The sequence below is a fragment of the Miscanthus floridulus genome, chromosome 3 (genome assembly GCF_019320115.1).
Source record: "Miscanthus floridulus cultivar M001 chromosome 3, ASM1932011v1, whole genome shotgun sequence".
Lineage (NCBI taxonomy): Eukaryota > Viridiplantae > Streptophyta > Magnoliopsida > Poales > Poaceae > Miscanthus > Miscanthus floridulus.
This window is the reverse complement of record NC_089582.1, coordinates 36,856,713-36,881,627: the sequence shown is the minus strand read 5'-3', so window position 1 is coordinate 36,881,627 and position 24,915 is coordinate 36,856,713. Positions and strand designations below refer to the sequence as shown.

The window sequence follows — 24,915 nt, the reverse complement described above, 5'->3', positions numbered from 1 at the left end:
CATACCATTTGCCCGCTCGACCTGTCCATTAGCTCTAGGGTGTGCCACCGAGATATATTTTACTACTATGCTCCTTTCATCGCAGAAGTCCCAAAAAATGTTCCCAGTGAACTAAGTACCCAGATCAATGATGATGTTGTTGGGTATGCCAAAACGATGGATGACCTGGTCGAGGAACGCGATAGCCTTTTCTGAAGATACCTTGACCAGGGGCACGTACTCTATCCACTTGGAGAATTTGTCGATCAGCATAAAGACGCATGTAAATTTTCCAGGAGCCGGTTTGAAGGGCCCGATCATATCCAGTCCCCAGCATGCAAAGGGCCAAGAGGCTGGTATAGTCTGAATCTCATGTGCTGGTATGTGGATTCTCTTGGTGAAGAACTAACAACCTTCATAATAGCGGACTAGCTTCTCTGCATCGGCTACGGCTGACGGCCAATAGAACCCTGCTCAAAAAGCCTTGCCAACCAGCATTCTCGAGGCCGCGTGGTTGCCACAGGAGCCAGAGTGGATTTTGTCTAGCAGATGTTCACCATCCTCCTAGTGTATACACTTCATCAAGATTTCCTCCTTCGCGTTCTTGCGCCACAATTTGCCATCGATGAGCAGATACTGCTTACTACGACGCATCAGGCATTCGTTTTCTATTCGATCAGTGTAACCATTGCCATCTATTAGGTATTTGATGAAAGGTACTCTCCAGTCGGGCTCCTTAGTGGTCGGAGGTGGTTTGGTGGTGTTTTACGCCAGAACCGTAGCCACCAATAGCTGGTCTGGAGGCTTGTCGATAGCGGAATCTTCTTCTTTGATGGAGGGCGTGAGCAGGTCTTGAACAAATACGCCGTGTGGGACTTTGGCTTGGGATGATCCTAACTTTGACAGCGCATCTGCTGCTTGGTTTTTGTCTCGGACCACATGTGTGTACTCGATGCCATAGAACTTGCCTTCCAGCTTTCTGATCGCTTTGCAGTATGCGTCCATCTTTTCGCTAGTCGTATCCCAGTCCTTGTTGAGTTGGTTGATGACCAGAGCCGAGTCTCCGTAGACATAGAGACGTTTGACACCGAGCTCAACCACAATGCGCAGACCGTGTAGGCATGCTTCGTACTCGGCGATGTTATTAGACGTCGGGAAATGAATTTTGAGGACATATCAGAGCTGCTCCTTGGATGGTGATACAAAAAGGACTCTTGCTCCTACGCCGTCGATGTTGAAAGAGCCATCAAAGTACATCTTCCAATACTCGGCGGGCCCCTGAGAAGCAGGTGTGCTTAAGTCTGTCCACTCGACGATGAAATCGGTAAGTGCCTAAGACTTGATTGTAGTATGGTTTGCAAATTCCAAGGAGAAAGGGCATAGCTCCATTGCCCATTTGACGATGCGCCCATTTGCATCCTTGTTGCGAATGATGTCTCCCAGAGGGTACTCAGTCATGACCACCATACGATATCCATCGAAGTAGTGTTTCAACTTTCGGGATGTGATTAGTATGGTGTAGATCAGTTTCTGAATCTGTGGGTACCTGGTCTTGGATTCATTGAGCACCTCACTGACAAAATAAATTGGTCATTATACCTTGTAGATGTGGTCAGGCTCATCGTGCTCGACCACCATGGCAGTGGAGACCACTCGATTAGTTGTCGTGATGTAAAGCAGGAGGGTTTTGTCTTCTCTGGGAGTAGTGAGGACCAGAGATGATGTAAGGAATTGTTTCAGCTGTGTAAAGGCAGCATCTACTTCCTCTGACCACTCAAACTTCTTAGATGCTTTGAGCAGCTAGAAAAACGGTAATCCTTTTTTGCCTAATCTGGATATAAAATGACTGAGGGCAGCCATGCATCCGGTAAGCTTCTGGACATCCTTCACTGTTTTGGGCAGCTTCATGTCCAAGACAGCTTTTACTTTCTCTAGGTTAGGGTGTATGCCATCGTGACTGATGACATTGCTGAGCAGTATACCAGATGGAACACCAAAGATGCACTTCTTTGGGTTTAATTTCCAATGGAATGTGTTAAGGGCTACAAAGGTACGTTCTAGGTTGTCGACAAGGGTGTATGCTTCCTTGGTTTTACCAACTACATCATCAACATAAGCCTCGACAAGGTCATCTTTTATCTCGTCTTTGAGGCAGGCCTGTATGGCATGTTGGTAGGTAGCCCTAGCATTCTTGAGCCCGAACGACATGGTCGTGTAGCAGTAGGCACTGAAGGGCATGATGAAGGATGTCTTGATCTAGTCGTCCTTTTTAAGAGCGATCTGGTAATAACCAGAGTAGCAATCAAGAAAGGAAAGTAGCTCACAACCGATGGTTGAATCTATGACCTTGTCTATGCGAGGTAAGCCGAAGGGGTCTTTAGGGCAGTATTTGTTGAGATCAGTGTAATCAACGCACATTCTCCATTTGTTATTCTTTTTGCGTACAAGAACTAGGTTGGCTAACCACTCCGGATGAAACACCTCTTTGATAAATCCGGCTGCTAAAAGCCATGTAACTTCTACCCTAATAGCCTCCTTTTTGCCGCGAGCGAACCATCGTAGCTTCTGCTTGATGGGTTTGGCCTTGCCATCGACATTTAAGGAGTGCTCAATCAAGTTCCGAGGTACACCAGGCATGTCAGCGGGTTTCCATGTGAACACACTCACGTTGCTTCTCAAGAACCTGACAAGCGCATCTTCCTATTTAGGATCCAAGTTGGCCTCGATAAGGGCCATTTTGCTAGGATCACCGTCGACCAGCTAGATCACTTTGTGCTCTTTGGACTTGATGTTCTTGTGTGGGGCCTCAAGCTTTGGGATCTCCAGGTGATCGGCTAGGGTCTTCTTGGCGTCGAGCGTGGTCTCGGCCATGCAAATAGAGAGGTCATGAGCCTCTGCAATTTTGAAGCACTCATCCTCGTAGGTGTGAGCTGCGTATACGTTGCCCCTGAGAGTTAGAACCCCCTTCTCAGTAGGCATCTTGAGCACCAAATACCTATAGTGAGGTATGGCCATGAACTTGGTGAGTGCTGGTCGGCCAAGGATAGCATGGTAGGTGCCTTCGAAGTCGACGACCATGAAGTTGACGTAGTCGGTGCGGAAGTGGTCTAGGGTACCAAATTGCATAGGTAGCGTGATCTGCCTAAGAGGTGTGGAGCTCTATCCAGGGAGAACACCCCAGAACTATGTCTTGTATGGCTTGAGATCAGCTTGGGTTATCTTTAGGGCTGGCAAACTATTCTTGAACAGTATATCGATGGAACTGCCACCGTCAATCAGCACTCTATCGAACTGAACCTTGTTGATACAAGGATCGAGAACCAGAGGAAAATTCCTTGGCTCAGGTATTGCAGCCCATTGGTCCTTTCTGCTGAAGGAGATCTCGTGGTGAGACCAAGGAGGGAGCCATGGATCGGCAATGAGGTTGTCGGCATTGGCCACGTTCAAGCAAGCGCGGGCGAGCAGCTTGCATTCTCGTTTGGTCTCGATGGACACTCTAGCCCCAATGATGGTGTGGACGTAGTCGGTTGGCTTAATGTACTTGTGACGGGGATATGTGTCTTCATCATCATTGTCCTCGTTACGCTACTCCCCTGCGTCGTTAGGCTTGTCGGATGTATTCGGAGCCTGTTGGCGCATGTAGATAGATTTGAGAACACGATAATTCTCCATGGTGTGGTTTAACTTGGGATGGAGCTGGTAGGGTCATTTCAATGCTTTAGCATAGTCTTCTTCGTAGTTACGACGTCAGCCACCTTTTTTAACGGTGTTGACTTCGCCGTCATCTTCCCGAGCACGCTTGCCCCTGTAATCATCACAGCGATTACGCCGCTGATTACGCTGGTCGCGGTGGTCGCGGGAATCGTTGTGCTGGTTGCGGCGATCAAAATTGTCATTTCGACCACGGTTGCCGCGGTAGTCGTCGCGGTGTGAGGGGTGGTCAGAGCGTGGAACTCTTGCTACTTCTTTGATGATTATCTTTTTAGCATCATCGGCATCCGCATATTTTTTAGCAGTGGCTAGGAGCGCTATGACCGATTCAGGTCTTTTGTGGAGAAGCTTGTCCCTTAGGGCATCGTGGAAGCGGAGACCAATGATGAAAGCTTCGATTGCCTCATTATCGGAGATTGACGGGACCTTGATGCATATCTCCGAGAAGCATCGGACGTACTCACGTAGTGGCTCATCTTTGTGATCTCGAATCCGCTGCAGATCATATTTGTTGCCAGGTTGTTTGCAAGTAGCAATGAAGTTGTCGATGAATGCTTGCTTGAGCTCTTACTAAGAATCAAAGTAGTTCACCGGCAAGCTGACTAGCCATTGGTGGCCTGCATCACCGACGGTGACTAGAAAGTAATTAGACATGACGTGCTCGTCAGCCATGGTTGATCTGCATGCGGTTTCGTAGGGCATGACCCATAGCTCGAGGTTTTCCTTACTGTCGTACTTCTAGAGTTTTTCGAGCTTGAAGTTTTTGGGCCATATGACTTGGCGAAGGTGAGGAGTAAACTGCTTCAAACCCAAAGGGCCATGGGTAGTATCATATTCCATATGGCGATAGCTTTCATGGGATGCATGATCATTGGCTCTTTGGTTAATGTGATCGCGTAGATCGTGTTCTCCGAGGGAATGGCGGAGATCGTTATTGCCATCATGGCGATCTTGATTGCCATCCTGGTTGACCCTGTGATAGTGGTTACCATGGCGATTGTCATGGTTGTCTCGTCAATTATCGTCCTAGTTGTTGTGGCAATTGTCATCCCGACCACCATCATAACCACCGTTTGCGCCTTGACAGTTGTCTGATGTGTTGTTGTTGCGCGAGCCACGTTGGTTGGGTGACTGTGGGCGACTAGAGTACTAGTGACTGTGGCTTGATTTGACTGAGACGAATGGAGCCCGAGCTTGGTTTGCAATCTCTGCGGTCTGGGCTATAGCAGCCATCAGGTAGGCTTGTACATCATCACGAATTGCCTGGATTTCTGGGGTATTGGGTAGTCGTTGCATTGTCGCCATAGCAATAGCTACGTTGGCGCTTGGAGTCCTGAAGACCTACTTTTCCCCTACCCTATCAAAGGCATTATTGAGATCACGTGGCTGGAACCTTATGCGTCGTGCCTCCTCTTCTGCCTCGGCTTCGGCTTGTCTATGATTAAACCGGTCAATATTGCGTGCTTCATGTGCTAGCCTTTCTTGTTCTGTTTCACCAACTGCCGGTGGTTCATCATTACTAACGACATTGATCAAGTCTCCTCGCCTTGGTGGGAAAGATGGGAATCATGGGAAACCCGGGGAGTGGTCTGGGATATCTAGATCGTATTCAACTTCTTCATTGTCATGACGCTGGAGCTCGGTGTGGACGGAGCCAATAGATGCGATGCTGGACGGGGAGCTTGAACCGCTCTCTTGAACTGTGTGGACCGACCCTTCTTGATACTCCTCGATTAGAACCATGTTGATGAAGTTGCGTGGCTTTGGCCAAGGTCGATGTATAGAACACAGATCCGAGCAGCGTTGTATATTGTGCGCGTAGTTGGAAGCAGTGTTTCGCAGGCCGTAGGGCTAAGCCTGGTAGTTCTCCATCAAGGCTTCGCACTCGAAGAGCCAGAGACCCATCGTGGGGGCTGGTCGGTGATGAACGGAGCGCCCTTTAGGAGTAGACGTGACCACGAGATCCGTACCGAGTTGTGCAGGACGACTGGCCCGAGCTGGTCGGGTAGATCTATTGTGGGTAGTGGTTACCTGCTCGGTAGGTTGATTTTGAATCAAATCTACCAGAGCTAGGGTTTCAGCAAGCTTGGTGTCGACCTGATCGATGGAGTCGAGCAAGTTGGTGTTGTCGATCTGCCTCCCTTTGTAGTGAGGAAGCGAACGACGGGTTGTTGGCGTGGCTAAAGATGATGCTGGTGTGGCTAGAGCTAGATCCAACGTGGTCGGAGCCATAGCTGATGCTGGTGAAGCAGTGGTCGATGCAGATTGGATCCGCGCCTCCTCCATGGTCATGGCAATGAAGTTGTCGAAGCTTGTGGTCCAGGTGATTTGGCCGATGGTGAACGTGAGGCCGTTCGGCATAGCCATGGAACCGGGGATGATGACCATCTTGTTCGTCTAGAGAGCAGTATGCACACCCCCTACCTGGCACGCCACTGTCAACAAAATATGGCCGGCATTCTACTTAGGGGTATGCCCAAGGTAGTAGATTATCGGCAGACAGATGCGCAAGCTACAAACAAGATGGTGACGTAAGACAGACATGAGGTTTTATCCAGGTTCGGCCGCTGTGAAGGCGTAATACCTACGTCCTGCGTTTGATTGTATTGCTGTATGTCAATGAGAGATGTTTTTTGAGAGGGGTCCCCTGCCCGCCTTATATAGTCTAGGGGGTAGGGTTACAGATCTGGAAACTAATCCTAACCAGTTACAATTACCATAAGTGGCCAAATAAGGATTCCTATTCTAACCGACCAGGATCTTGCTTGATCTCCAAGTCTGCCTTGATTCCTTACACGGGACTCCGAGCAGATTGGCCGGGCCACGCGTCATCTTCTAGTGGGCCAGACCCCCTAGTCCGGGTCGGCCCAAGCCTAGCCATAAGGGTTAGGGGTTAATACCCCCACAGTCATTGATCAGAAGGTCTACCCAAAAGAACAAGCGCCCGCTCGTCAACTTCTTTGGCCCACCTCTTCGATCGGAGCACTCGCTTCGAGCACCAGCCGCCTCCGAGCGATCTCTCCAATTGGAAGGCCTGGCCCAAAACACTGCTTCTTACTCTGACCCCATGACTCCAACCCCGCGACCAGAGCTCATGGGAACCCTGCTCACTGCTCTTCTCCGACCGGCGTACTCAGAGCCGACTGGAGCCATCCGACCGGGGGCACCCTATTTGGTGGGCACCAGAAGACGTGCAGAGAAAGGCAAGGCAAGGCTCACAAGTCAAAACCACTGTACCAGGGACCATACCCTACACAAAACAGTACTCTGCAGCCACCCTGATACAAATAGTATTGTAGGCGCCGACATCTCCCCCTATAGTATTATAGGGGCCGCTAAAACTCCCATATGGTATGCCCCCCGCGTGTCTCTAGACAACGATTGCAGTATGGGCACCAGGATTTGCCGTACCAGGTGAACATAGCACAACTCCTCACATGCCACTAGGCATCAAATAGTATTTGTAGGTAACGGCATCCATCCTTCTTGAAGAAGATAGCATGACCTCCTATGCACACCTGACATTCTACAGCGACATCAATAGTGTTGGGGGCGCCTACCATTATCCAATCTTCATCAGTGTGGGCAACAAGGCTTAGAGACATCCGTACCCTCTCCCTCTCACCTGTAAAGCCATCCCCTTTATCTATAAAAGGGGATGCGCTCCCTCCAAACAAGGGGACCGATAGAAGGAGGCCAAAGTTCCTTAGATCAACACCTCGCAACTGTAGAACCACCAAGTTCTGACCGCAAGCACATGCTCGAACACCTAGCTCATAGCGAAGTTCCTATCACTCTCGGCCCTTCTAGTCGAAGCCGACCGGACCTCTTGTACACCCCATCTTTCTCCCTCTCGTTTGTAACCCCACTGCAAACTTCAAGCACCTAGGCTCAGGAATAAAGTCACCGACCGACCCTGACTGGACATAGGGCACATTGCCCGAACCAGTATAGATCCTATGTCATTAAGTGCTAGGCCACCTCTGATCATAACATACAGCAAAACTACAAATATTCACTAGTTGGTCACTTTCTGCATCGACAGTTGGCGTCGTCCGTGAGGAAGACGTTGTACGTTCAACACTTTCTGGTCATCGGATGACCCATTTTTTCACCAACCTCGCCGTGGCAGGCTCGGGCGATACGGTTCGCTTTGGCTCGTTAGAATTCCCATCACTCTCGCCCGCTGGGATGCGAGTTCCACCTGTCTTTACGCCATCCTAGGCCTTCCTCTTTGAAAGCCTGAACTTCGTCGCCGACTGGCTCGACGTACTACACCTCCATGAGGAGGCCCGTGACCCGGCACCCGTCAGAGGGACGTCCTCCATCGACTCCGGGACGTGCGACTTCGATGGCGTGGCATCTGCGCTTTATTCTGAGCAAACTCTCTGCTCAAACCCCGCTATAAGTAGTATGCGTACTACTACTCGCTCTTTATTTACTATCTCTCACCAATCACCCAGAGGGAATGTACCGCCCATGCTACAAATGTCGTACGATCGGTTCCCCTATAGCCTCGTGTCCTCCTCAGACGCATATGCTTTGGGGCTCCGAAGGATGCTGGCGCCATCCCCCCTCGCGTCTGAGTTTGTGGGAATGGCGGGCTGCGTTCCTGCCATTTCCCATGAACTCCTAGATGGTGATGGCGAGAGCGATGGTTCCAGCATCGGTGACGTGGCGCCCGCCACTATCCGTCCCGATAGTGCGCTATGATGGAAACTCCAGGACAACCGCCGATGGTTGTGGAGTTTGCGCAAACTCACACCCCTCTGGACCCACGTGCGGGGGCCCTCGCGTCTGTGCAAGCACACGCTGAGGAATTACGACAACGATGGTAGAACCAGCCACCGCCAGCACCGGCGTCGTCAGTACAGCCCGTTGCGCCCCATGTGCATGGCCCAATGGCCGGCACCCGGGGTCGCACCTGTCAGGTCCAACACGACATCATGAATGAGGGGGACGATCTCCCTCAATTCGCTTGGGCTGACCATAACATTGCTGCTGTGACAATGCTTCTGTGCAGCGTTCCCAAGCCCATCGACCCCTAGGAGCGAGCAGTCTACCGAAACCTCTGGGTTCTAGAAGCCGCTGCCGTCCAACTGGCGGAAAGCTCCGCGTCGTGCCTCCGACCCATGCCCTCTCTCCCCACCAAGAGGACGAGGACGCACCAAACGGATCGCTCTGTTCACTCGCCGCCACAGCCCTCAGGCCTGGCTCGGGGTGTGGTGGTCACGCCATGGTCCAACCTAGCACCTGCTCCACGCCAACCGCCGGTACACAAGCGGCCCAAACCACATCAGGACGCTCGCAGCGTCATCAACAACCAGCGTCAGGCTCGACGCGATGGTGATGTCCACCGTGTGGTAGCAGGTGACATGGACCTCGACCAAACCATCAAGGGAAGTGGTGAAACACACCCCAAGAGCGGCCACCGGCTAGACGACCGGAGCCCTAGCCCTGAGGGCCCAGGGCCACGGGCCTTTATCCGGCGTATCCGTAGAGCACCATTCCCGTAGCGTTTCCAGCCACCCACCAACATCACCAAATACACTAGGAGACCAACCCAGGCATTTGGCTCGAAGACTTCTGGCTCACCTATCAAGCTGGAGTGGATGATGGCTATTTCATCATCCAATACCTTCCCATTTGCGTGGGGGAACATGTTCGGGCATGGCTCAAATTCCTTCCACACGACAGCATCCGTAACTAGATGGACCTCAAGAGGGTCTTCGTCGGGAATTTTCAGGGGACGTACGTCCGCCTGGGAAACTCCTAGGACCTCAAGAGCTGTCACCAAGAGCCCAACGAGTCCTTATGGGATTACATCCATAGGTTATCCCAATGATGCAACTCCCTCCCCGATGTCGTCGACGCAGACATCATCAGCGTGTTCCTCTCTGGGACGAACTGCGAGTCCCTAATCCACAAGCTTGGATACTTGAAACCCTGTACCACCTGCGACCTGCTCGACATCGCCACCAACCATGCCTCTGGAGAGGAGGTGGTCGGAGCAGTCTTCGGCAGAGGCTGGGACAAGTTCAAAGCCAAGCACACGGACCCGGACTAAGGCCCCTCTATGCAGAGGGGCAAGAAAAACAAAAAAGATTGACACTAGTCAGACAGCCCCGTGCTGGTCGTCGTGGTCGATCGCGCAGCTAGGCAACCCTAGCAGGGACTGCTTGACCACTTCAACAAGCTCATGGATGGCCCATGCCCCAACCATGCCTACCCCATCAAACACCTCTACAAGGAGTGCGAGCTTCTCAAACGTTTCCTCCGATAGGCTGGCGGGCCAAAGGAGGGAGACGGCAAGGAGCCGGTAGCCAAGAGGGGAGGCACGGCAGGCAAGGATGGAGATGGCTTCCCTAAACCCGAAGAGTGCATCATGATCTTCAGTGGGTCTAATGCCATCTGGACTAAACACCAGCATAAGGTACGCTATAGGGAGGCATGCGATGCCAAAACGGCTGTCCCCTCCTTCCTCAGCTGGTCGAAATCCCCGATCACTTTTGATCAGAGGGACCATCCCTCCTACGTCACAAGACCGGGATGCTACCCACTCGTCGTTGACCCCATCATCTGCAAGAAGCACCTCACCAAGGTGCTAATGGATGGAGGTAGTAGCCTCAACATCCTATACATCGACACCCTCGATACCATGCACATCCCCCGATCAGAGCTCTGCCTGATAGGCTCCCCTTCCATAGGGTAATACCAGGAGCGCAGGCATACCCGCTCAGATAGATCAATCTGCCCGTCACGTTCGGCAGCCAGGCCAACTTCCGCTCGGAGGTCCTCACCTTTGAAGTGGTGGACTTTCTAGGGTCCTACCATGCCATCCTGGGGCGGCCATGCTACGCAAGATTCATGGCAATCCCCAACTACACTTATCTCAAGCTGAAGATGCCAGGACCAAATAGCATCATCACCGTGAGTAGCGCCTTCTCGCATGCCTTCGAGTGCGACCGTGAGCACTACGAGCTCGCCACCACGGTCGTCAACTCGTCCGAGCTCCCGTAGCTCGGGGAGTCATCAACCCTAGCAGTCCTAGACTGCAACAAACCAACCTCCTTGATGGCCTTCTGCCCACTCAAGGAAACCAAGGCAGTGGGTGTCGACCCCACTGACCTAGCCAAAATGGTGTGAATCGGGACCCAGCTCCTGGCCCAATAGGAATGTGAGCTTGTCGGCTTCCTACATGATAATCATGATGTCTTCGCATGGCAGCCTTCTGACATGTCGGGGATACCATGGGAGGTCGCCGAGCATGCACTATGCCTTATCCCGGGCTCAAAGCCTGCCAAGCAATGCCTGCGTCATTTCGATAATGAGAGGCGCAGGGCCATAGGTGAAGAGATCGTCAAGCTCCTAGCAGCCAGATTCATTAGGGAGGTTTTTCACTCCGACTGGCTCGCCAATCCCATCCATGTTAGGAAAAAGACCAGGAAATGAAGAATGTGCATTGATTATACTGGACTCAATAAGGCATGTCCAAAGGATCACTTTCCTTTGCCGCGCATAGACCAGATAATCGATTCCACTTCGAGTTGCGAGATCCTCTCCTTTCTGGACGCCTACTCAGGCTATCACCAGATCACGATGAAAGAGTCTGATCAACTCGCAACCTTGTTCATCACCCCGTATGGTTCATACTGTTATGTAACCATGCCTTTCAGCTTGAAGAATGCTGGCACCACCTACCAAAGGTGCATGCAGTAATGCTTCGCCGACCAAATCGACCCGCCCGATCAGCCTGATCAGGCCGAACAGCTGAAACCAACAATTGCCGTGTATGTTGATGACATAGTGGTCAAAATGGCTCGAGCGTGTGATCTGATCGCAAACTTAGCTGCAACATTCACAAACCTCCAAAGGTTCAACATCAAGCTAAATCCCAAAAAAATGTGTTTTTGGGGTTCCGAAGGGAAAGCTGCTCGGATACATCGTATCCGAGTGTGGCATCGAAACCAATCCCAAAAAGATTGCAGCCATCTCCACATGGGTCCCATACGCAATGTCAAGGGCGTACAAAGGCTCACTGGCTGCCTAGCTACCCTAAGCCGCTTCATCTCCTAGCTCGGCGAAAGGGGGATGCCACTCTACAAGCTCCTCAAAAAGATGAATGCCTTCATCTAGACTGAGGAAGCCTAGCAGGCTCTCGAAAGCCTCAAAATGTCCTTGACATTGGCCCCAATCCTCGTCGCTCCCAAGCGGGGAGAACCCCTCCTCCTTTACATCACGACAAGTAACCACGTGGTGAGCGCTGCCCTGGTCATCAAGAGGGGGGAACCAGGACACCAGCTCAAGGTACAGCGACCCATATACTTTGTCGGAGTAGTACTTACTGACCCCAAGGTCTGGTACCCTTAGGTGCAGAAACTCCTATACACCATACTGATGACAACTAGGAAGCTCCTACACTACTTCACCGACCACGAAGTCACAGTCATCACCTCATACCCACTCAGAGACATCATCCGCAACCGCGATGCCATAGGACGAATCTCCAAGTGGGCTTTTGAACTCATGAGCCATGACATCAGATATAGCCCTCGTGCCACTATTAAATCTTAGGCTCTTGTGGATTTTGTCGTTGAATGGATGGAGGTCCAGCTGCCGACCCTGGAAGTCACCCATGAGTACTGGATAATGTACTTCGATGGGTCCGTGATGGCACCCAGCTTGGGGGTTGGGGTGGTTCTGATCTCCCCAGATGGGAGTAGGCTCTGCTATGCCATCCTCCTCCACTTCTCGGCCTCAAATAATGCCACAGAGTATGAGGCCCTTATCAACAGGCTCCGCATCACCGTCGAGCTTGGAGCTACGTGACTCTATGTCCGCGGTGACTCAAAACTAGTCATTGATCAGGTCATGAAGGAGTCCTCCTGCAAAAGCCCCCTCATGATAGCATACTACCAAGAGGTGTGCAAGCTCGAGGACAAATTCTAGGGGATCGAACTGCATCACGTCCCTCGAAGGGACAACGATGCCGCCGATTTCCTTGCAAAACTAGCCGCTAGGCAGGATCCATCCCCAAGCGGGGTCTTCATCAATGACGTCCACGAGCCATCCATCCACATCCCAAAAGGTCCAACCCAAACACACCCCGACACCCCGCCGGCACTCGGGGGCTCCTCTCCCGACACCCAGCCAACGCCCAGGGACTTCGACCTACCCCTACGTCACCCACGAACGTCATCGTACTGGCACTCGATCAAACCGACTGGCGAGTACTGCTACTCGCCTACCTCCTCGAGGATGTTCTCCCACCAGAAAGGGCTGAAGCCCGACGGTTCACTCGACGCGCAAAGACCTTCATCGTGCTCGATGACGAGCTCTACAAACGGAGCCCATCAGGGGTACTCATGAAGTGTATCCCCATCGACCAAGGGAGGCAGCTCCTCCTCGAGGTCCATGCTAGCATTTGCGGGCATCACATGGCCCCAAGGTCACTGGTCAGAAAAGCCTTCCACCAAGGTTTTTACTGGCCAACCGCGCTACGAGATGCGGAGGAGGTCGTCCGCGGGTGTGAAGGATGCTAGTTCTACGCTCGGCAAACCCATCTGTCGGCACAGGAGCTCCAAACCATCCCCATCACCTGGCCATTCATGGTCTGGGGCCTTGACATGGTGGGACCCCTCAAAAAGGCCCTAGGCGGTTTCACTCACCTACTCGTAGCAATCGACAAATTCACCAAGTGCATAGAGGCCAAACCCATCACCAACGTCCGGTCGGAGGAGGCAGTCAAATTCTTCCTCGACATCATCTATTGGTTCGGTGTTCCTAACTATATCATCACTGACCATGGGACCAACTTCACCAGAAAAAAGTTCCTAGACTTCAGCAACAGATACGGTATCAGGATCGACTAGGCTTCGGTCGGACATCCATGAACTAATAGTTAGGTCGAACGTGCCAATGGCATGGTCCTCCAAGGACTTAAGTCACGCATCTTCAACCAACTCAATAAGTACGTTGGACGTTGGGTAGCAGAGGTTTCAGCTATCCTCTAGAGCCTAAGAATGACCCCAAACTGATCCACGGGATTCACACCCTTCTTCCTGGCCTATGGGGCTGAGGCAGTATTGCCCTCCGACCTCGACCACGGCGCACCAGAGTGAAGGCTTTCGACCTCGACCAAGCCACAGAGGCTCAACAGGACACGGTCGACCTACTCGAAGAGGCCCACGAAATGACCGTCATCTGCTCCGCTCGCTACCAACAAACCCTCCGCAGGTACCACGAAAGGAAGATTAGAGGAAGGATACTCGAAGTCAGCGATCTCATGCTCCGGAGGACCCAATCAACTAAGGAAAAGCATAAGCTCTCTCCACCATGGGAAGGGCCCTATATGGTGATCGAAGTAATCCAACTAGACACCTACCGACTGGAGGACAATGTCGATGTTTTACCACCGATAGCCTGCCACGGGGGTACCCGGGGCAGTATGTTCGGGCTTCGGCGTGTGCCGAACTCGATGGTTAACGCAAGACACAGTCGATTTATCCTGGTTCAGGCCCTCGATCGTAGATCGAGTAATAACCTTACGTCCAGTCGGCCTTAGCCTTTGCGTTGGATTGATTGTCAAGAGTTGTGTTGTACAATGGTCGTCCTATCTTAGAAGCCCTGCCCTCCTTTATATAGTTAGGAGGCCAGAGTCCTAGTCGGTTTATAATGAGGCTTCCTAGTAGGATTACTTAATAGTTATACTACTAAGATTACATGGGAAGAATCCTAGTTGGACTAGATCTTCTCTCTCTCTTGCGGGGTATCCTATGGGTCCCGCATCGACAAGCCCCCGAGCACTTCATGGTTGAGCTCTGAAAGTCTCGCTCTGCTCCTTCAAGTCTTGTTGGGTAGGAACAAAACGTCATCCGAGTGCTTTCTGGAGTGAAACCTTGTAGCGCTTCTTGGGATCTTTGAGTCGCGAGTGCTTTTTTGAAGAAAAAATACATCTATCTGGTTGTAGCCCCCGAGCCTCTTGCTATTTGGAACAAGGAGCTGGAGGATCTTGTCTTGAAGTTGCTCTGATTGTTCGTTGAAGTTTTATTAAAAAGAACTCGAATATGGATTGTTCCGGGTTCTTTTGTCGTAATGTCTTGAAGTGGTTGAGTGTAGCCCCCGAGCCTCTTGCTATTTGGAACAAAAAGTTGGAGGGTCTTGATCCTTTATGTTGTTTGAAAAATTTGTGTTCTGAAGTAGTCCCCGAGACTTGGATTATTTTGTTATCCGAGTAGTTTCGCGGCATGCAGCTTCCGAGCTTATGTCCGGGTTCTTTTGTTTCAGGAAGAACTCAGATGCGAGGTCTTGGCGTATTCTTTGATAGTCTGCTGTTGCCAGATGTAGTTGTATGGTGGTGGTTGAGCGTAAATGCCTTTTGTTCACGGGTTGTACTGTGCTGGTATATTCTTCCGAATATGCCCGTCTTCGAGTACTTTTTCTTCTTGCCTGAGTCATCTATTATTGAGTCTTGTCTTTTCACTGTGTCCTTTGTTGGGCGTATTTCGTTGGTACTCCTAGTCCATGTGCGCCGATCCTTTGGCCTATAAATACTGTCCTGGAGTGCTTGCTTTCATCCATTGGACATTCTGTTGAAACCTTCTTGGCTGTGAACATGGTAGTTTGTGAAGTAGAGCAGCCCCCGGGCATATTTTGTAGTTCCTGTATGTCTTGTCGTAGCTGGAGGAAGTCTTGTGATAGGGATTAGAGGTAGGCTAATCCCGCGACAGCATTGTGCCAGGATGTACGTGGTGGTAGTTGGAGGAAGTCTTGTGATGTGGGCTTCGTTCCTTCATCCGGTAGTTCTGGGTTGATCCCCGTCGCCTGTCTTGAGACCGTCCGGTGCAGATCAACACCATATCCAGCATCACATCGGTCTTGGGTAGACAGATGCCCGCCGGCCTTCTCTGCTCCATGTTGCCCTGCCGTGCTGCCGATTTCCGCCTTGGATGCACTGCGTTCGTCCTTTGAAGAAAATAGTGTAGCTGATGGCGGTCTGTCCTTCCGAGTAGCAATTTGGGACACGTAGTCGTTCCAGAGCCTAGTCGTGTTCGTGTTCCTCTTTGCTACTTTGCTTTTCGTGATGCCGAGTTCGTTGGGTCTTGTAGGGTTTGTAATCTTCTATTTTTGAAGTCGATTGTAATGTAACGAATCTTGTCTTCTGAGTTGTCTTTGACTCTTCTGTTGTGATCCCTGTCATTCATGAGACTACCGAGTTCTTTCTTATATAACCGGGTTCTTTTGTTACTTGTGAGGTAGCCCTTTCTTTCTTCTTGGTTCAACGAGTTGTTCCTGTGGTCATCTGATAACCCTGCTGCGTTGCTACGGATAAGTCTGAGATCTGCCCGTTGGTTTGTACCATTGTGTGGATTCGTGCCCTCCGTCGTTTTAGCTGCGTCGGTAAATGGACCGTTGCTTTCCCACGATGTGCTTTAACGGGCCTTATGGGCCGTTTGTATCACTGAGAAATCTATTTAAAGACCTTTTATCTTCTTTCCCTTGTCACCCAGCTCTTTCCTTTAAACCCTAGTTGTCAGAAAACCGCCGCCGTCATTGTCGTTATCGCCCGAGCACCTTCATTCTAGCTTCATCCTCCTTAGCGCCTTTGTTGCTTCCGCCAATTCATGGGAAAGAAGAAGACCGCAAGCAAATCTCAGGCGACCTTTGTGGACGAGGAGTCGTCGCTGTCTTTGATTGAAAACCAGGAGTTCGTGGCCATGAGGGCAGCTCAGAAGGTTTGGCCGGCTCCAACAACCAGCGAAGACCAGCTGCGCGAGCTTGTTAGTGATGGCTTGATCCAGGACAAAGTCATCGCTGAATGGAGAGTTCCGGGCGAGCATCGGGTTCCGGCCCTGGGTCCTGGTGAGATTGTCCTTTTTGTCTCTTTTGTCCACGCTGGTCTCTGTCTTCCTGCTTCCGTCTTCCTTCATCAATTTCTTGGGTATTTCGGGGTTAGTTTGAACCATCTAACCCCTAATGCCGTTCTCCATCTTTCTGTTTTTGTCCATCTTTGTGAAGCCTTCCTTGGGATTCCTCCTTCTCTATCTCTTTTTCGTTTTTTCTTTCGCCTGAAACCTCAACCCCGCCGCGAGGAAACCAGTGTTCTTGGCGGTTGCGGGATTCAGTTTCGCCAGGGTCTCAAAATCAAGTTTTTTGATTATGACCTGGTCGATTCTGTCAAGGATTGGCGCGCCGAGTGGTTTTACGCTGCCAATTTGATCCCTTCTCTTGTTGTCCACTCCGGATCCGGTCCTGTGGCAAACGACCGGTGGGACAAAAAGCTTGAGTCTCCTGCTGAGATTCAAGTGATCCAACCTCTCCTTGATAGGATTAGTACGCTGAAACAGCAAGGATTGACCGGCTTTGGTATTGTCTCAAGTTTTCTTCGTCGTTGGGTTCAGCCCTTGAAAGAGCGGGGACATCTTGGCTTTGAGTATTCTGAGGCCGAGGATTCTTCGCGCATGGTCCCAGCTCTTGAGCTGACCGGTGAGGAGGTACTCGAGCGTCTCCAGAAAATGCTGAAAGGAGTGAGCGTCATTCCTCCTGCCGTCCCTGAGTACTCGGCCAACAACCCGCCCCCAGCTGTGAGTTGTCTATCCTCCTTTTTCTTTTTACTTGAGTTCTTTATGTACTCTTTCTGTGTCCGTTCTTGCTTAGTTTTTCCTTGTCTTGGTGTTTTGTCTTTTTTCGTAGGTGCTTGGGCGGAACTTTGTTGATCCGATCCGCCTTGATGTTCTCCCTGCTGTGGCGGAGGCTGGGGATCATCTAGCCGGTACTTCTGTAATTAGTAAGTCTCAAACTTTTACAGCCCTTCCTGGGGTATCTTTCAGATTTGATGATGTATATGAAGAGTATGTTCCTCGTCTAGTCCCTCGCGGTCCTCGCAGCGTCCCGAAGAGGGGGCGAATGGACGGGTCTTCATCTGGCTTGCCTGTCTCCAAGAAGCCTCGCAAACCAAGTACTCCTTCAGGTACTCCAGTTGTTGCTAGCATGCTCTTAGGTGAGCACATTTAGTACTCTTTGTTCTTTTATTTTCATGTTTTTCTCTTGACCCGAGTACTTTTCATCTCTTTTTCAGCGGGTGCTCTGGTTTCGCTGGCTGAGGAAGAAGAGGATGATGAAGTTCCCCTTATCATGCGGCGGTGAGTTGTTTTTCATATTCTTGTCGCATTGAATTTTTCCTCTTTGTTTTTTATCTTAGTCTTGAACTTTTTTGAAGTAATCGGAGGTCGGGTGTGAGTTCTTCCGATGCTCTCGTGCCGACTTCTTCCGAAGCTCCGGGGTCGAGTTCTTTGGTTTCCTCTGCCCCGAGCTGTACTGCTCCTCTGGTGCGGAGTTCTTCCACGGCTCCAGCTCCGGCTTCTTCCGTGGCTCCGTTGTCGGCTGTCCCGCTCCCGTCGCTGGGTGACAGGGACGTCTTCGCCGTCGTGGTTCCCCCTGCGAGGCCTTCTCTTGGCTTCGCAAAGAAAAAAGTAGTCGGGTGAGTAGATTCTTGCTTCATCTTTTTGGCTTTTATCTTTCTTCCTCTAGCTCTTATTGGTGCTTCCTTTTATCACTTTTCAGTGCTTCGTCTTCTCTAATTTCTCCATCGACTTCTTCTCTGCTTCCCGCCGCGCCAACGAGTTCTGAGCCTCGAGACTCACAACATTCTGTTGATGAAGTCGCGGCGGGGGCTTCAGAGCTACCTGGCGGAGTTGCGGGCTTGGTTGCTCCGGAGGTAACTGTGGTCGTCGTGCCGGGTTCTTCTGGGGATTTGGCTCCGGCTTCCCTGGAGGTTGCTCTGGTCGCTCCTGCTTCGCCCCAGCCGGCTTCTCTTTCCCCTTCTTTTGCCTCCGGCGGCCCTTCCCTGTCCGATGACGTGGTGCAACAGTTCGATGCCACTCATCGGTTATCGGAGCTGACCGCAGCCTGGGGGAGCTTGTCGACCCTCGCGACTTCTTTTGGTGAAAAGCTCCAGGTAAATTTTACTGCCACTTTTCTTTTGCATGCTTGTTTTTCTTCTATCCTTACGCCCTGTTTCTCTTTGCCTCTTCCTGCTCAGTCTTTTTCTCGTGATCATTCTGGCTTCTTTTTCTCATCTGAAAATGAGAGGAAGTTGTCTTCGGAGGTGGACGCTCTGAAAGCCGATCTTGACCTTCTTCGGGCCGAGTTGGAGACGGAGCGTCAATTGCACCAAAAGGAGGAGAAAGCCCTTCGCGCCCGGGTAGTGGAAACAGAGAAACAGAGAGAGGCTGCGGTGGAGTCTGCGAAGAATGAAAGCAAAGGTGCCGTGGGTTCTGCCTGTTTCTTCTTGTACTTTGACTTCTTTTTCCGCTGACTTGTTCTTTGGTGTTCTGTTCTAGCTCTCCGAGTTGAGAAACAAAAGCTCTCGGAGAGTATTGATGAAATGAAAGCCCTTGTCCGTTCTAGTCATAATAGAGCTGAGGAGGTAAATACTCACGCTGAGGAAGAACTCGCCCTTGCTAGGCTGATTAGGCGTGGAGCTGACAGAGATCTTGTGCAGGCCCAAAAAACCATTGAAGGCCTGTCTGGGAAGCTGGCGACGGCTACCGAGAATTGGAATGCCTTGTGGAAATCTTTTCGTTCGATAGCCGACGTCCTCCGGACTTCGGCGGATGACGGGCAATCTTGGGCGCAGTTCATTCCCCGAATTCCGACTCGTTTCCAAGAGTTCGCGAAGAGGTGTGCCCAAGTATGTACCAAAAATGTGCTGGCCCAGGTCCGGGTCCTTGCTCCGGAGGTGCCTCTCTTCGAGATAGCGGAAGAAGCTGAAAGCCAAGAATATCTTGACGCCGTTGAAAAGATGGAGCCTGAGGTCGAAGATCTAGCCAGTAGGATTGTAGATGTCTAAATATTGACATTTCCCCTTCTGATGACAACGCCTGACTCGATTGAGCATCTCCTTGTAATATTACACTCCTTTTTAAATGAAGATTCTTTATTCTTGTTGATGTACTCTTTGCTTGGGTGCGGTTGAAGTTATTTGACTTGTTGAGTACCTTGTTCTGTTCCCGTCTCTGCTCCGCAAAACAACTCTGTGTGTCATTCTTACGAGGCCCCTCGATTTGTCGAATACTTTTCTTTTATTCTTCCTTTGTGATTCGTCGAGTGCTTTGTCCGTGTTATGACTTTGTTAGATGTAGATCTTTGCGTTAGCAACCTTTCGCCCGCACTATGTAAAACGACTCGGCATAGAATGTAGCTTCGATAAACTTCGGCATTCGAGTGCTTTCTTGAGTGGTGCTTGTGCTTTTTTGAAGAAAAAGTACATCCATCCGGTTGTAGCCCCCGAGCCTCTTGCTTTTCGGAACGAAGTGCTGGAGGGTCTTTTGAAGTTAGACTTCGGTCGACTTGGCCAATTTGCTTTTTGTTTCGGGTGTTTAGCTTTTAGCTACCCTCATCGGCGAGCTCAAGCTTCTTTTCAGCTATTTTGCTTTCGGCCGGGATGCTCAGGCATGTTTTCAGCCATTTTGCTTTTTTGTTTCGGGTGTTAGCTTTTAGCTACCCTCATCGGCGAGCTCAAGCGTCTTTTCAGCTATTTTGCTCTCGGCCGGGATGCTCAGGCATGTTTTCAGCCATTTTGCTTTTTTTGTTTCGGGTGTTAGCTTTTAGCTACCCTCATCGGCGGGCTCAAGCGTCTTTTCAGCTATTTTGCTCTCGGCCGGGATGCTCAGGCATGTTTTCAGCCATTTTGCTTTTTTGTTTCGGGTGTTAGCTTTTAGCTACCCTCATCGGCGGGCTCAAGCGTCTTTTCAGCTATTTTGCTCTCGACCGGGATGCTCAGGCATGTTTTCAGCCATTTTGCTTTTTTGTTTCGGGTGTTAGCTTTTAGCTACCCTCATCGGCGGGCTCAAGCGTCTTTTCAGCTATTTTGCTCTCGGCCGGGATGCTCAGGCATGTTTTCAGCCATTTTGCTTTTTTGTTTTGGGTGTTAGCTTTTAGCTACCCTCATCGGCGAGCTCAAGCGTCTTTTCAGCTATTTTCCTCTCGGCCGGGATGCTCAGGCATGTTTTCAGCCATTTTGCTTTTTTGTTTCGGATGTTAGCTTTTAGCTACCCTCATCGGCGGGCTCAAGCGTCTTTTCAGCTATTTTGCTCTCGGCCGGGATGCTCAGGCATGTTTTCAGCCATTTTGCTTTTTTGTTTCGTGAAAACAACTTGTTGGAAGTCATGACAAGACATGCTGTGGATGAATATCATCTTTATTGATCATGAGTATAAACTAATACATATGTTTTTGAAGAGTATTGTCTTTCGTTGATTGTGAACGTAGGTCCCTTGTGGCTTGCATGTCTGTTTTTTCCTGAGTTGTTTTTACGCATGGAATCTTCTTAGCTGGCTGATGTGCCATGTATTGCTGACTTCTTTTCCATCTTCGGTCATTAACTTGTATGTGCCGGGTCCGGTGACTTTTGTGACAATGAACGGGCCTTCCCAAGGACTGAGTAGCTTATGTCGTCCATCAGTCTTTTGTATCCTTCTTAGCACTAAGTCTCCAACTTGTAGTGATCGAGGTTGGGTACTCTTGTTGTAGTGCCGTCTTAAACCTTGTAGGTATCTAGCTGATTGGAGGGTAGCGTTTATTCTGACTTCTTCTGAGCTGTCGAGTTCTAATCTTCTTGTGTGTTCTGCTTCTCCTTCATCATATTGTTCTATTTTTGGGGATGTCCAGATCAAGTCGGTGGGTAGTACGGCTTCTGACCCATAAACTAGGAAGAAAGGTGAGTGGCCTGTTGCTCTGCTTATTTGAGTTCGTAGCCCCCACACTACTTTCGGTAGTTCTTCAATCCATTTGGACCCATAGTCCATTAGTTCTTCGTATAACCTTAGTTTTAATCCGGCTAGTATGAGTCCATTAGCTCTTTCTACTTGTCCGTTGGCTTCTGGATGTGCAACAGACGCATAGTCTATACTGAAACCACAGTCTTGTGCCCAGCTTTTGAATTCTGTAGCTGTGAAGGGTGAGCCTAGATCTGTGATGATTCGATTTGGCATGCCGAAGCGGTGCATAATGTCTTGGATGAACTCGACTGCTTTGGTTGCGCTGTATTTCGCGAGTGGTTTGTATTCAATCCACTTGGTAAACTTGTCGATTGCCACAAAGATGTACTCGAAGCCGCCTTTTGCTTTTTTCAGAGGTCCTACTTGATCTAGCCCCCAGCAGGAAAAAGGCCAAGCGGGTGGGATGCAGATAAGATTGTGAGCTGGTACATGGGCTTGTCTTGCAAACATTTGGCAACCTTTGCTTTTTCTGACAAGCTCTTCTGCGTCTTTCAAAGCGGTTGGCTAGTAGAATCCGGTGCGAAATGCTTTGCCAACCAGTGTCCTTGAAGCGGCATGATTTCCACAGCAACCTGAGTGTATTTCGTCTAGGATCTCTTTGCCTTCTTGAAATGAGACACATTTTAGGAGTACTCCTGATGATGCTGCTCTTCTGTAAAGTTTATCTCCTACTAGAACGTAGTTTTTGCTTCTGCGAACAACTTGGGTGGCTTCTGCCTTATCTGGTGGTAATTTGTTTTCTTTGATATAGTCGATGAAAACTTGAGTCCATGAAGTGTTGATTATCAATATCTGAACGCCTTTAGCCTGAATTTCATGTGTTGTTTCACCGGGTTGTTTGATAGAGGGAACTGATAGCTCTTCTATGAATACGCCGGGTGGAACCTTTGCTCTGTCTGATCCGAGCTTGGCAAGGACATCTGCTGCAATGTTGGAATCGCGTAGAACGTGTAAAATTTCTAATCCTTGGAAGTGTTTTTCAAGTTTTCGTATTTCAGCACAATAAGCACCCATGTTTTCTTTGGTGCAGTCCCAATCTTTGTTGACTTGGTTGATGACCACTGCTGAGTCACCGTATACGAGTAATCTTTTTATTCCGAGGGTAATCGCGACTCATAGCCCGTGGATGAGGGCTTCATATTCTGCTTCGTTATTTGTAGCTTGCCATAATATCTGAAGGACATACTTGAGTTGTTTTCCTTCTGGAGAAATGAGGAGAACGCCTGCACCGGCCCCGCCTAGTTTGAGTGATCCATCAAAGTACATCTTCCAATGGTCGAGGATTGTATCTGATAAGGGCTGTTGAATCTCTGTCCATTCGGCCACGAAATCGGCGAGGGCTTGAGATTTGATTGCTTTCCGTGGGGTGAAATTGATGTCCAGAGCTCCAATTTCAACTGCCCATTTGGATATGCGCCCTGTGGCGTCTTTATTGTGTAGGATGTCTCCGAGTGGAAAATCTGTCGCTACGGTAATCTTGTGGCTTTCGAAATAGTGGCGAAGCTTCCGAGAGGTAATGAGTAAAGCGTAGAGTAGTTTTTGTACATGTGGGTACCGGATTTTGGATTCTGACAGTACTTCGCTGATGTAGTATACTGGACGTTGCACTTTATACGCGCGCCCTTGTTCTTCTCTTTCTATGACTATTGCTGTGCTGATTACGGTGGGAGTTGCCGCGATATATAGTATCATATCTTCATCTTTCTTTGGAGGTGTCAGGATAGGCGATGAAGTGAGGTATTCTTTAAGTTTTTTGAAAGCTTCGTCGGCTTCTATTGTCCACTTGAACTTGTCTGTCTTCTTTAGTAGTTTAAAGAAAGGTAACCCCTTTTCGCCGAGTCTTGATATGAAACGGTTGAGGGCCGCCATGCATCCTGTTAGTTTCTGCACATCTTTGACACTTCTAGGTGGGCCCATTTCTGTTATGGCTCGAATTTGCTTGGTGCTGGCTTCAATCCCGCGCTGACTGACCAAAAATCCGAGTAGTTGTCCTAAGGGAACTCCAAATACACATTTATTTGGATTCAATTTCCATCTCCATTTCTTCAAGTTTTCGAAAGTTTGCTTTAAATCTTCAATTAGAGTGTCTGGGCTTTTTGTTTTCACCACCACATCGTCCACGTATGCCTCCACATTTTCACCGATTTGATTCCCAAGGCAAGTCTGGATAGCTCTTTGGTACGTGGCGCCAGCGTTTTTTAGTCCAAACGACATGGTCTTGTAGCAGTAGGCACCAAACGGGGTGATGAAAGATGTCTTGCTCTGGTCTTCTTCTTTTAGTGCGATCTGGTGATACCCTAAATAGCAATCGAGAAAAGATAATAATGCAGATCCTGCTGTTGAGTCAACTATCTGGTCAATGCGTGGTAGCCCGAACGGATCTTTTGGGCAATGTTTGTTGAGATCTGTGTAATCGACGCACATACGCCACTCGTCCGTGTTTTTCTTTTGTACAAGGACTGGGTTTGCTAGCCAGTCTGGATGTAGGATCTCCTTGATGAATCCGGCTGCCATCAGTTTTGTTATTTCCTTTTTAATTGCTGCCTTCTTGTCGGGTGAGAATCGTCGTAGCCGTTGTTTTACCAGTTTGGAGCTTTTGTTAACATCAATTCTGTGCTCAGCCAACTCTCTTGGGACTCCTGGCATGTCGGCTGGCTTCCAAGCGAAGATATCTTTGTTGTCCCGAAGAAAGTTGGTGAGCGCGAGTTCCTATTTTTCTGAGAGGTGAGCACTGATAGTTGCTGTCTTGGAGGTGTCGCCCGTGCCTAAGTCGATTTGCTTGACGTCGGCTTCTTTTGGTGGTGCGATGATACTGGGTTTTTTAGCTGGTATTTCTAATTCTTCTTGGCTTGTTTTTGCCGCGATTGTGGCTATTTCTTTTCTTCCATTGTCAGCTTGTGCTTTGGCTGCAATTTGGATCGCCTGAACGTCGCAGTCAAAAGCGCGCTTTAGATCGCTTCGAAGAGAAAGGATACCGTGGGGTCCTGGCATCTTAAGCAGTAAGTACGGATAATGTGGTATTGCCATGAATTTGGCCAGTGCTGGACGTCCTAGGATTGCATGATATGATGAATCGAAGTCGGCGACTTCGAATTTGATAAACTCTGTTCGGTAGTTTGAAGGAGTTCCAAAGGTAACAGGTAAAGTAATTTGTCCGAGTGGCATGGCTGCTTTGCCGGGTACTATTCCGTAAAAAGGTGTGCTTGTTGGTGTAATCATCCCGGCGAGTTGTAGTCCCATTTTCCTTAGAGTTTCTGAAAAGATGATGTTAAGCCCAGCTCCTCCATCGATTAGTACTTTGGTGACGGTCATACCAGCTATAGTCGGATCCAGAACCAATGGATAATGGCCTGCGTTTCCCACGCTAGTCCATTGGTCTTCCCTGGTGAATTGGATAGGATACTGTGACCAATTGAGGTATCTGGGTGTAGCCGGTTCTGCCGTC

The 24,915-nt window shown here is 49.9% G+C and overlaps 2 long non-coding RNA genes across 2 annotated transcripts; both read left to right on the top strand.

The window, feature by feature from the left end:
• The first annotated feature begins 17,382 nt into the window (after positions 1 to 17,382).
• LOC136545462 (uncharacterized) lies at positions 17,383 to 17,829 on the top strand. The gene is made up of 3 exons (XR_010781037.1): positions 17,383 to 17,476; positions 17,558 to 17,659; positions 17,768 to 17,829. It is a non-coding gene; the product is annotated as an uncharacterized lncRNA (long non-coding RNA).
• An 89-nt stretch (positions 17,830 to 17,918) lies between these two features.
• On the top strand, positions 17,919 to 18,815 carry LOC136545461 (uncharacterized). Its single transcript, XR_010781036.1, has 3 exons — positions 17,919 to 18,169; positions 18,253 to 18,646; positions 18,731 to 18,815. It is a non-coding gene; the product is annotated as an uncharacterized lncRNA (long non-coding RNA).
• The last annotated feature ends 6,100 nt before the right edge of the window (positions 18,816 to 24,915 follow it).